This window comes from Malus domestica, chromosome 05, assembly GCF_042453785.1.
Source record: "Malus domestica chromosome 05, GDT2T_hap1".
NCBI classification, from domain to species: domain Eukaryota; kingdom Viridiplantae; phylum Streptophyta; class Magnoliopsida; order Rosales; family Rosaceae; genus Malus; species Malus domestica.
The window spans coordinates 36,912,467-36,926,514 of NC_091665.1; the positions used below are offsets into that span (position 1 = coordinate 36,912,467).

At 36.4% G+C, this 14,048-nt stretch overlaps 1 pseudogene; it reads right to left on the reverse strand.

The window, feature by feature from the left end:
• Window positions 1-3,104: 3,104 nt before the first annotated feature.
• LOC103409060 (serpin-ZX-like) lies at window positions 3,105-5,304 on the reverse strand (annotated as a pseudogene).
• Window positions 5,305-14,048: the final 8,744 nt, after the last annotated feature.

Genomic DNA, 14,048 nt, shown 5'->3' on the forward strand with positions numbered 1-14,048 from the left:
TCGACGCTCGGACCGATTATTAATGAGCTTAGGGAGTATGTACGTGCTTTTTCTGAGACAAGGATGAACCATGTTCGAAGAGATGCTAACCATGTGGCACATAGATTGGTACGAGTAGGTCGGACCAGCAGGTAGAGATGCAATGGAATTTGATTACTGATGTACTTTTGCAAGATAGCATTAGTCGTGCTTAATCCCTTTTCGTGGTATTGAGGATAGCTTTCTCTTTGTAAGTGCGGGACACTTTTTTTCCTTTCGATTGGGTTGCAATTCCTGGCAATATTTTTATCGAGGCCCAGCTATGCACTGTATCCTCACCCTTTAGTTTGTACGTTTTCCCGGTTTATTGAATATCGTTTTTACTCAAAAAAAAAAATTATAGTGGACTTACTTGTCTTGCAAGTAATACAAAACTTTAAAGAATAAGATTTTCTAGATCACCTCAGAATTCTAAATATAATATACTAATGATTTATACAATCACACATATATTATAATTAATATCACAATATTAGGAAAAGTTTCTTTTGGAATCCATTTTTTTCCTTGTGATCAATTTCTTTTTTGTGTGAAGTTGAGGGGGGCATTTTTCTTCTTTTGTGTCAGATCCCAGTCCAAACAATCTCAGTTTAATATATAAAAATAAACGATTCGATTGTATACTCTAAATGTGGAAATTGATTTTCCTTGGATTGATTTGTGTAATACCACAAACATTTATAGTATACAAGAGTTGACTTGAATGGCAGATCAATCTAGGGAGAGATTTTTCAGTGTGACTAGTACACGGGGTGATACATCACTTGTCATTAAATAAATTATGTGATATGTGTGCTAAAAAGTTAATAACTTAAAAAATGAAAATTTCTAACATTCCTATTAAAACACGTGGTACATCAGTTGTCATTAAACAAATGATGTGATATGTGTGCTAAAAAGTTAATAACTTAAAAAATAAAAATTTCCACCATTTCTATTAAAACACGTATTGTACCACTTGTATTCCTGTCACAATTAAAAATTTCTCCAATCTAGGTCAATCCGGTGAGATTTCCGATGGCGAGAGAATCTTGCTGACATATATGTTCATGGTCTAATTGTTTTTAGTATAAACATTTTTGGAGTTGTTATTAAAAATTTAAGTTTTTCTACAAAAGCGTTTTTGGCTGTGAAAGCACTTTTAAAAGCAATTTTTTTGTATAGCGCACTTCATTTAATAACACCTCAAATGAAATACATTTATAACTTGCATCAAATTAATACACAGCGTTATACACACCTCAATTGTTTTGGTGTCTTAGTCTTCGACTCTATCCGGCAATATCACTTGTTGTATGTAAATAATTACAAATAAACAAAATTTTGCGTGTTGATGGGGAGAAATTTTTCATTGTACCCAAAACAAGGGTGGTACACTACGTGTCACTATATAAGTGGTGAGATATTTGTGTTAAAAAATTAACAACTTAAAATATAAAACTTCCCTTGACTTGTGTAACACGTGGTGTAAAATGGTGTAGCTCATCTTTTCAACGTTTTTGCCAGCCACACTAGGGTTTTGAACCCAATTCTCTGATCAAAACGGGGTAGACTTTGGTTTAATTTTCTGTACAATAGTTAGGTCAAACACTAACCACCATGTTTCCTCAAAAATAGGAATTATTAACAGAAGCAAATTAAACTAATAAAAGCTCAATAAAACTAAGGGATAAATATCCACACACAAAAAAAAAAAAAAGCGGGGTAGAATTTTGGTTTTATTCTTTAGGTTAAACTAAGTAATCTTTTTTCCATACGGAATCCTATTTTGATTACTGTTTTTTTAACAAACGATATTATCTACAATAAATGGAGAAGGTTTAGCCTCATAATGGGGCTAACAATAATGTGGTTCATATTCACCTTTGGTGAGAATCGAACCTTGGAACCTAAAAGTTCTCTCTTATAAGTAAGAGTTCTCCTTTATAAGTTAAGAAGAATACCACTAGACCGTAGTACTAAGAGAATTCGGGGACATATTTCTACTCCAATAGCGTCCAGAAAAAACAGATTAAAAAGGAGAGTTGCCCTAATGATAAATCATTTTTCGAGAGGATTGAGAAGGTGACTAATGAACAAACCGTTTCAGTCATTTCCTCTTTGATCAAAAACATGATCAGCCACAAAATCTATCTTTTTGCGAGAAATCGGAGGACCACCAGAATTGAAACAAACAACTACATAACTAGAAACTGTCGCAACTTCTGTACCTTCTATTTATGATACATTGTGGCCGCATCTGGTGATGACTCCACCATCTCGGTTGAATTACCACCATTGAAAGGCAACACCAGTCATAAAGCAACTTTTTTTTAGTAGGTATGAAGTATGTATATAAACAAAATTTTGTATGGTGGTTGGTCCTTAAAAAGAATTATTAGTTAAGATTCATAACACCTTTTATTTGAGTTCACCGATATTTTTATCTATGCCAAGTTTTAAATTAAAACTAAACTCGTTTTATTAACATCCACATTTTCATCCACACCCACAAACACTCATACCACCCAAATGGTTTTCTTTCGGTCTGACTCTGGCGACTATCTCTCGCATCTCGGCAACCATCCCTCACTGCTTGTGAGGCATTTACAGTTTTAAATTTTTTTGAAAAAAAAAATAAAGAACAAAAGCAAAAGGGTGGACATAGAAAAAGGAGAATATCAAAGACCGTGAAATAAGGTTTTTTGTGCCTAACAATCCTCACTTGGGTTAAATGAAGAACTCAAAAAGGTGCTAAAAGGGTTCAGCTGCAGGGATATACGAAATATACGAAATTTTGTTTTCATTTAGATGAGGACTTGAGAGAGTTCAGAGAAATACTTTCGTTTTACAATTAAATATAATAAAAAAAAACATAAACGAGAAGAGAGAAGAGATTGGATCAACTTGTCGAGGGATCACTGTCCCTTTTTTACTCCTAATATTGAACATTATACTGTTTAGATCACAGTTTATCTCATCATCGTGTTCGTTTATTGCCTATCAAAAACCAATAATTTTCTGAGAAACACAAAGCAATCACTGAACCTCAAATGTAAAAATACTGCCCAAAGAAAACTAATCAATAAAAATTAGTAATCATCCCAACCGCAATCATACATCCAAATTATATAATATATAGAGCACTAGTTGTTTCAGTTAAAAAAAGAGAGCAAAACTACCAAATCTAAATCTAAGGGATATCAAACCTAAAAGAGAGATAGAACAAGAGAGATTTTCTGACCCTATCTATGATAAAATCATTCTTTAAGAGGATTGAGCACTTGACCAATAAACATAACCGTTCCAGTCCTTTCCTCTCTAATAAAAAAGAGGAATGGGTGATCAGCCACGAAGTCTATCTTTTTAATCGGTACAATCGGTCTAGCCGATGCAGCTGAATAACCGACAAAAGTAGAAACAGCTGCAGCTTTTGTGCCTTCTTCTTCAACTTCGATGAAGGATATATGAAATATCTTTCCCTTAATTATATCTGACTCCACCATCTCTGTCGAACCATCAGTGAATGGCAACACCAGTCCTAAATCCTGGAGAATATCGGAAGCTTTAAAGCCAGAGGTAACCTTAAACCTGGGGATTTTGAAGGCACCAACTGGGACTTGTCTTGCTGGGCGATGACGATCTAAGAAACCAGGCTCGGAACAAACTCTTTCAACCAAAGCTGGCAGCCCATTTCTTGCATGTGGAAGTAAAAAGTACATAGAAAACTGCCTCTCCTTGTCTTCGCCTTGTTTGTAAGGGAGCTTTGCAACTTTGAAGCCGTCAAAGGCTTCTACAAACTGGGCCTCGTAGCTTCTCATGAACTGTGCCTTAACATAATGACCGTTGAGAAGGCGGAAAAAATCCTCTTTTGTATTGGATGCATTGAACTTGTTGCTCCAAAGGCCTTTGAAGTATAAGGCATTTGAAAATATAAGAACGGTTTTCTTGTCAACTAACCCAGGAGGAAGTGCCTCAGTGATAAGGCCTTTCGTTGCCTTTTCTGCCCATAAATTCACTTCAAGTCTCACTTTTTCAGGGTTTTGGAAACTAACATGGTTTATATCTGCCTTGTAAGAAATGTCCACAACCTCTTTGAAAGAAGGTTTGATGGAGAGAGACTCCTTAACCCAAAGGCCATTGGCAAATGATAGGCAGGGACCGCCTCTAGGGGATCCATCTGCGAAGACCAGAGGAACAAGATGGGTTGCGACTCGCGAGGGAGTTGAGTTCGTCGACGGACTCGGACTTAAGGAAAGAGAGCAACTGCCCCTTTGTGGGACCCTTTGACCCGGCCGTTAACAGCCACAGGACGATCTGAATGGACAGCGGCGAATACACCATGTTTTTGTCTTTGCCTTCAGCGGTGAGTAGATGCTTAGTAATTTTGAGAGAGACATCGGTTAGGTTGCTGATGGATTCTTTGGTCGACTGAGAAACAAACAAACAAAAAGTTACAAGGAATTCAAACACAAGAATAATTAACTTAACATTGAGAAACCCTAAATCCCATATGGATAAACAATTGATAGACCATATATAGGTGAAAAGGGCATGCAATTTTTTGAACCAAGAGTTCACATCGAAACGTAAATATTAAGGGGCATAATATTCAAAATTTCAAATATTAGAATTCAAAATCAAAAGGAAAATTGAAAGCTAGGGTTAGGGTTTTGCACTGGAGAACAATCAATAACAAAAGGGAAAGTTACTTTAATATCGCGATTGGGGAGAGAGAAGGGGATATTGCGACAGGGGAGAGAGAAGGGGAGAGAAACATGATCAATCTCGGTCATCAAATCAAAGTCAGGGAAGGGTGTCGGCTCTTCAAACAACGGCATATAACTCTCAAATTCAAATTCAAAGGCGCCAGGAGAATGAGGCTGCTGGAAGTTAAAGAACGGCGTCTGCTGCTGAAACGTCGACGGAGTTACAAAGGCCGGGGTCCAAGGAGTGACGAAGGAGGGGTTCCAAGACGGCGTCCCCAAGTCTGGGGTCGACGAAGGCGGCCTGAAGGCTGGGTTCCTAGACGGCGGTCCGAAGTCTGGGTTCCAAGACGGCGGCCCCAAGGCTGGGTTCCAAGACGACGTCCCGAAGCCTGGGTTCCAAGATGGCGGACCGAAGCCTGAGGTTGACGACGGCGGCCCGAAGGCTGGGGTCGACGGCGGCGGTCCGAAGGCTGGGGTCGACGACGGCGGCCTGAAGGCTGAGTTCCCAGATGGCGTTCCCATGGCTGGGGTTGAAGACGGCGGCCCGAAGGCTGCGGTTGACGAAGGCGTCACGTATGGGGACGACGAAGATTGATCTCCGAACATCGTCTCTCGCTTTTGAATGTAGAGAGGGAGAGAGGTGTAAGTCAGCTGTTGGACGTTTTGGGGTTTTGAATTTTGGATTAAATTTCTGTACAATGGTTGCAATAATAGAGAGGGTTTAACCTAAACCTTTTTGCGGAAGGAATGTTCTAAATTATTATAAAGTATAATTGGGTTTTTTTTTTTATATTTTTGAAAAAAATGATATTATTATGGGAGTTTTAACGAAAAGCCTATGGTACTGTTCATTTTAACGAAAAACCACATTTTTACACTAAAAAGTCAAACATTGTACTATTCACTTTACCCTTTATTTTGTTCTTATCGTTAAAACTCAAAGTTTTCAAGGTCTTTTCATTAGTTTTCCTTATTATTTATAGTTCTATATTAGGGGAAGATGTGGGTGTAGCTTTACAATTGGCTAGTAATAATATGGTTCAAACTCGCATTTGGCGAAAATCGAACATAGATTTTTCACTTACAAGTTAAGAGGAATACTACTTATAATTGGGTGTTGTAGCCTATTTATTTTACTGGAGGCCGGATGTAGAGATAAAAAGAAGGATTGACAAATTTATGTGGAGGATGTTTTTTATTATTTATGTTTTCATTTATAATAATGATAGCGTATTTACTTGTCTTGCAAGTAAGACAAACTTCAAAGTATAATCCTAAATACAATATGTTGGTGATTTATACAATCACATATATATTAGAATTAATATCACAATATTAGGAGCTTTTTCTTTTGGAATATTTTTTTTTCTTTTTCTTGTGATCAATTTAATTTGTTTTTCTTGGGATCCTTTTTATAATTAATATCAAAATATATATCATGCATACTACAATATTTTCCAAATAATCTCAATTTAATATATAAAATTAAACGATTCACCATTTTTCTGCAGTCGTTGATTAACAGTCACGAAAGAATAATAGTGTCCAAGGAGGTATTGATTGATTACCATTATAATAAACGATATGCAATAAACGCAGATTAAGTAGCATTCCGAGACAAAGATTCTACTCTAATAAGGCTTGATCATTTAGAGAGATTTTTCAGTGTGTCAGAAACATGATCCACAAAATGTATAATAATACAATGGTTGGAAATTCATGTTTTTGTTAATCAATTAGGTTTGTTTGGGGTTATTTATCTAGAGAATACTTTTGTTCTTAAGCGGTTATATTCTTATTGTGTTTCATACAACAGACACTTAGAAGTGTTTCCTAACACCATCTTCCATATAGGGGCAAAAAACTTAAACTTTAGCCTTTATTTTTAAGGGTAAATTACATAGTAGCCCTTCAAGTTTGAGGTCTATTGCAATCTTATACAACATCTTTAAAACATTTCACTTTCATACCTCAAGTACTATTTTATTTCAATTTCATACAACCGTTACATTTTCCATCCATGGATCTGTTAAATGCTGACGTGGCTGCCACATATATGCCACGTGGCTGCCAAATGTTTGCCACGTGGAAAATAAAATAATTTTTTAATTTTTTTTTAAAAAACCTGTCTGCCACTTCTTTTTTTTTTTTTTTCTCTTTCTGCTTCTTCTGGGTTCGGGTTCGGTCCTTTTTTTTTTTTTTTTTTTCTTCTTCTTCTTCCTCCTCCTCCTCCTTCTCTTCTTCTTCTTCCTCCTTCTTCTGGGTTGCAGGGGGTTCGATCATTTTTTTTTTTCTTCTTCTTCCTCCTCCTCTCTTTCTTCTTCTCTTCTTCTTCTTCCTCCTTCTGCTTCGGTCCCTTCTTTTCTTTTTTTTTCTTCTTCTTCTTCCTCCTCCTCCTCCTCTTTCTTCTTCTTCCTCCTTCTTCTTCTGGGTTCGGTCAGTTTTTTTTTTTTTTTTTTTTTTTTTCTTCTTCTTCTTCTTCTTCTTCTTCTTCTTATGGGTTCGATCCTTTTTTTTTTCTTCCTCTTCTTCTTCCTCCTCCTCCTCTTTCTTCTTCTCTTCTTCTTCTTCCTCCTTCTTCCTCTGGGTTGCAGGGGTTCGGTCTTTTTTTTTTTTTTTTTTTTTTTTGTTCTTCTTCTTCTTCTTCCTCCTTCTTCTGGGTTCAGTCCCTTTCTTTCTTTTTTTTCTTTTTTTTTTTCTTCTTCTTCTCTTCTTCTTCCTCCTTCTTCTTCTGGGTTGCAGGGGTTCGACCCTTTTTTTTTTTTTTTTTTTTTCAATTTTAGGTTTTTTAAAAAAAATATATTTTATTTGCCACGTGGTAGACATTTGGCAGCCACGTGGCATATATGTGGCAGCCACGTCAGCATTTAACAGATCCATGGATGGAAAATGTAACGGTTGTATGAAATTGAAATAAAATAGTACTTGAGGTATGAAAGTGAAATGTTTTAAAGATGTTGTATAAGATTGCAATAGACCTCAAACCTGGGGCTACTATGTAATTTACCCTATTTTTAACTATTCATCTATACGTATGGTCAATTAGTTTTTTTTTTCTTCAATGATAGGAGACTCACTAATTAGAGTCCCAAACTTTGTAAATTGTTTAACTTTTGTTTATCTCTAATTTTTTGCCAAATCTTTTTTGTGCTTCACGTGGTGTCATGACATTTTCAATGTCACCCTCATCATGAAAAAGTAGTTAATTAAACTCTCGTGGTGAACCTTGTTAGCAATTGTGATTCAAATCTATACTTTCGTAGTCTCTTGTTAAATAAGCTCACGTGAATCTCACATGGAGAGACGAAATTAGTCTTTTTCAAATCAAATCAAGAAACCAAAAACTTATGTCGTTGTATACTAGGGTTCAAAACTAAATGGCACGTACATGTAGGAAATGTTTGAGGTTTGGATAAGACATTCAGAACTAATATCTCCAGGCCCAACACCAAAACTAAAAGCCACACAAGTGATTCAAAATTTGAAGGCTGTTTTAATTACGTATGTACCAAAGAGCAAGGGATTGGTGGAGTAAACCATGCAACCACTAGGTACTTTAACGGGGAAGATGGGGGAAGGGGAATGGGGAATGGGGAATGGGGAAGGGGGGAGGAGGGAGGGAGGGAAGCCTTTATCCCTTGCCAAAACAAAAACCACCAAGGGGTTGTGACACCTAACGCATCAGTCTCACTCTCGTGTTCGCTAAGGATGCAGCCACGGGAGCTGTTAGATTTGTTGCCATGGGATGTCATAGTTTCGCCGGATCCATCGCCAGCCACACTCTCATCCTTGTCGTACAAGTTTCAAGCCTTTTTTTCGTCAAGTCAATTCCAATTTCAGTTTAACCCTAGTATCTGACAACTTATGTTTTCTGGTTTCTTTATTTGGTTTGAAAGAGGAATTTAGCCTCTCCACATAGACTCACATGAGTTTATTTAACGGAAAATTAATCGAAGTTGAAGTTTGGACCTCAATTGCTAACATGGCTCGTCATGAGGGTTTATTTAACAATGTTTCACCACAAGAGTGACTTTGAAAGTGTCATGACACTACAAGGACGATAAAAAAAATTTAGCAGAATTTTGTTGGATAACAATAATTGAGTTGGTCCTTCTCTATAATCTTCCTTTTTTTAGAAAAATACTGGCAACATTTGCACTAACCTTTGCATTTGGACATTTTCACTTCTTCAAATGACATAAGTCATATTTTAGACAAAAAAAGCGAGGCCTTTAATGACTTTGAAATTATATTTTGTACTTTTCATCATTAATTCTTAACCAAGTTGCACAAGGAATTTGTGTTAGCTATCCCACATCAGTGGGCTGAAGAAAAAAAAAGTGTTTAAATATGATTACCCCACTCTAATTAATACCATGGCCTTTTATAATAAAATCTCACACCTGACGAATTGAACAAGTGGTAATAGATTTTTAGTTGATGGACCATTGCTCCAATTTGATTAAAGTTGAGAGACCATTGCTACAATTTACTCTTGCAGAAATAAAGTTATAGATCTGCAGTTGCAGAGATGGGCGACGGCGATGTTGGTTTAGCCTTTAGGCTAGCTTTGGGCATGGTTTTTATTTTAAGGAATCCAAAACAAAACTTTAATTTTAATGAAAAATGACAAATAAAAGTGTAATGAATAGTACCTATGAAGGGTAAAAATGTGATTTTTCTTTACAAGTGAACAGTAACCGGAAATGTTTCGATAAAACTCCTTTTTTATTAAGCATGTGACAATTCTCTATCAAAACTAGGAAAGTATGTCAACAAATGGGGTGCATTTTTCCTCACCACTCTTAAGTGGTAGTAATGTTCACAACCCTACTCATTACCATTGAATGAATTTAAATTTTGAGATTCGTGTCTATCCAATACACAATAAGTGAGCAAAAATATTCCCCAAAAAATGTGTCTAAATAACATTACTCACATTATTTTAAGGCCTAGAAAAACTCACCCATTTCATAGGATTCAACAATCTTTACTTTTCAACATTGAAATTGAAAATGATCTTGCTACCAAATTAGAGAATAACAAGAAGTAATGCTATGTGGTGTGACTTGAAAATTTTGAACACTATGGTCTTATTTGATAGGGAAAACTAGCTTAGATAGGATTATTCACCACATTGAAGCGCATTTTAAAGAAAGAAATGGATGAGAACTTCCATATTTTGTCCAAGTTGGAGGGTGCTCGAAGAAAAAATATCCTTACCAGTCCCCACAAAAATGGTAGGATCAAAATGAAAAGGGGTGTGCTATCCACACACCCCATTTTACTTCTCACACACCCCTTGATAATTTCTATCCGTTGATCTTCTTCAATTCATCCGATCCGACAATCAAAAATTAAAAAGGTATGTGAGAAGTAAAATGGGTTGTGTGGATATCACATCCCAAAGAAAAACTTAACTTCGTGAGTAATCTTCAACTTGTACAAAATAGAGAAGTTGTCATCCATTTCTCCCTTCAAAACACCTTAATGTAGTGAATAGTCATATCCAAACTAATCATCTCTATCAAACAAAGCCGGTAGAATTGTTCACTCTAGTGTTAACATTTAGTACTTTGTTAAATGCTTCCATGTCAAAAGTCAAATTTCCCCATTTCATTTGCTTTACAAATTACTTTTGCCATGATAGCTATGAATTCTATTGTCTATCCCCCTAACTTCCCACCAAAATTTGGCAAGGTTGGTATGCAAGCTTCTTACATAAATGTTTGGTCTAGACTCTCTAGTTAATAGGGCTCCATGAGTTTAATCCATATACATACATACTTTCCTAATAGACTTAAGACGGTGCACATGTACGAATTAGGCTTAATTTGATCAGAACAGTGCGTCCATCTCTTTATATTTAGTTTAGTTTAAAGCATCGCATGCTTCAAAGAAGAATAAATACACTTAGCGTAAGAAACTCGTTTGCACAACTGAAAAAAAAATACATAAACTATATGAGATTGGATCAAACACGTGTTTGACATCGATCTATGTCTAACACGTGTTGGACTCCTAATTGAATAATGATATTATTTTCTAGATTAATCCATCTTCATCCCCATTCATTGGCTTATCAAAAACCAATAATTTCTTTTATACTTCCAACAGATTCTTTCTTTCGCTCCACACAGCGACCCATTTTCGGGTCGCACCCACCGGGTCCCCACCCGCTCACAGGGGCAAAATCGGCAGAGTGACCAAACTGGTAGTTGAAGCTTTATCTCTATGTCCTAGATTTCCAACATAAGAACACTTCCAGCGTGGACATGGCTCCATTTGCAATCCAATCCCCTTTGAGCACTTCCAGCGTGGACATGGCTCCATTTGCAATCCAATTCCCTTTCAAACTAACTTCAGTCCATTCGAGTAATTGGGCTAAGGGGGGAGTTCGTGGGAGAGGGCAGGCGGGAGTCCAAGGTCTGAGTGCTTGAGGAGGAGTGATGCAAGGCCATACTATAAAAAAATTTGCGTCAAGTGCGTGGGGGCGTGTCTCGGGCATGTTTTCAGACGATGGGGTTCGCTTGTCAGCCCCACTCAGTCACTTTGAATTTGGACCGTTTGATTTCCAGATCAACGGTACAGTTTTTTTGACTTTAAAAGTTTTTTAGAAAAAGAAAAAAAATCATAAATGTTTGGGTGGGCCACATGTCTCATTCTGGACTGTTGGATTTCAAATTTTTTGTAATCCGATGGTCCAGATTAATTAAGTTAATACATTTTTTAAAACTAATTAAAATTCCAAAAAAAAAATTAAAAATTAAAAAATTATAATTTTTATTTTATTTTATAAACACCTTACCATTTTCTCTCACCTTACACCACATTTCAATATTTTCAACGATTCTAAATAGGTAAGGACATGTTGCACGACATAATTGGTTAAAAATCTTATCGAAATCTATTCACAAAAATTGTACTTTTTTATAATGACACGTGGCGCGACGAGATCGGTTAAAAATCTTATTCGAAATTTAAATTTAAATTATTTTTTATTATTTTATAAAAATAAAAAATACTAATATTTTATTGCCTATTGCCATGGCTATTTAGTTTAGAGCAAGTTTAGCGGTAGCAAATGCCTGGTGGACCGGGGACCTTTTCAATCCAATTGCCTCCCTTCCTTGCTCCAGCCCATGCGGGCAATTGGGCTAAGGGGGGCTCGTGTGAGAGGGGAGGAACGAATCGAAGGCCCAAGCACTGAGGGCGCACTGATGCAAGGCTGGCGTCAGCCACGTTATAAAAAAAATTGCGTCAGGCACGTGCGTAACACGTGCGCATGGGGGCACGTCACTAACAACTTTTCAGTCGGTGGGGCCTGCGGTTTGATTTCTAAAATGTTACCGTTTCTAGGGGCACATGGCACCTTCTCGGCCGTTGGATTTCAACGGATTTATTTCCAACGGTAAAAAAAAAATTCAAACCTCCCCCAACGGCTAGATGACATGGCACAATATCAGCCGTTGGATTCCATATCAACGGTCAATGTTATTCGCCTTTAAAAATTAAAAAAAAAAAGAAAAAAAGGAAAAAAAATCAAATATGTTACCATTGTGCCACGTGACACAATCTGGGGGGTTGGATTTCAAATTTTTTTAATCCAACGGTAGAAATTAATTTAGTTAATAAAAATTGTAAAAAATTAATAAAAAAATCTGAAAAAAATTTAAAAAAAAAAAAAAAGATTTTACTTTTCTATAAATACCTTACTCTCAAAGTTTCTATGTACTTTTGTTTCCAACAAAATGGCTATTGATGCAGGTACGAATTGGACGCTATATCGAAGATGTTACGTTGTGTTCTAACTAGGTTGAAGTTACTCATGATCCAATTACGGGTAATGAGATGCAGTTGTGAGAAATGTGGAGCGATATTCATACCCTTTTTCTTGAGAAAATTGGTGGGAAAAGAATGGAACAATCGCTCTCCAGTCTTTGGAGAATACTCAGCCAATTGTTTACTCATTGGAGAAACGCCTTGGCACAAGTGGGGAAAATTTCGCGGATCAGGTAACAATATATTATTTATTTGTTTGTACTATACCCAAATTTACATTAGCTACTTTGATTATAATTATTTCTTCTCCCGCATTGTGTAGACACTTCAAGCACAAACTTGATATAATGCCAAAAACAAAAACAAATCATTCACCCGGTGGGAATGTTGGAATATTGTCGAAGATTGTCCTAAATTCAGAGTTGTGTCTGTCGGTCCAGAAGTTGTCATGAACAGCACCCCTCTACACTCTACTCTGGATCATGACTCACATGTTTATGAAAGCGACACAGGACAAGTGCTAGAAGCGACCCTTGAACAAGGGTCGGGGTCGACCCGTTATCCAATTAGGTCTCAAGGCAAGAAGGCTTTAAGAGAAAAGGGAGTGCTTCCAAGAATGATTACGCAAAATATATGGAAGAACTTGCTTGCCAAGGTGAATTGACTTTGACGCGGGAAATGGCTAAATTTAAGGTTGATAAGGTTAGAGATGAGGCAAAAGCTGCAACTACTAAGAGATTATTTCAAGCTAATGAGAGAGAAACAAAGCTAATTAGGCAAGAAAGGGAAGAGCTTAAAGAAGAATGAGGGCTCAACAAGATCGTGACATTATGAAGGAGCCTGTAGGGCGATGTCTCCAAATTCTATATATTTTTGGAATTTGGAGAAAGCGGACGTGGTGCTAAGAAGGTGTGCAAAAGAAGCGAGAGCAAGAGGAGATGGTCCTAGAACCACAAATTGGTTAGGTGATGATTTTCCATTCACAAGGAACTAGGGAATTTATTTTTAGTCGAAGCCCATAATTTTCCAATCACTTTGGGTTGTAATTTCTTATTTATTGAATAAAGTACTTTATGTAATTTCCAATTTATTGAATTTAGTACTTTATTTAAACTAAGAGTATATTTATTTAATTTAGTACTTTATCGAAATCTATCATAAAAAATTATCTTTTCGGATAATGATACGTGACGCAACAAAAACAATTAAAAATCTTATCCGAAATTACAAATAAAATTATTTTGTATTATTTTATAAAATAAAAAATACTAATATTTTATTGCATATTGTAATGGCTATTCAGTTAGAGATGGAGATGCAAAAGGCAAAGACAATTACTATTCACTGGAGGGGATTCAATAGGCAATTGCCCTGGGGGCCTTCCTCTAGTGGAAGTACTCTTAGGGGTAGAGATGTAAAATACAATTATTGTTCATTAAAGTATTTACTATTCATTAAAAATGATTCAATTGCCAATTATTATGGAGAGCCATTGCACACTGAAATTGCTCTAAGAGTAACACACACCTAATGAGTCCC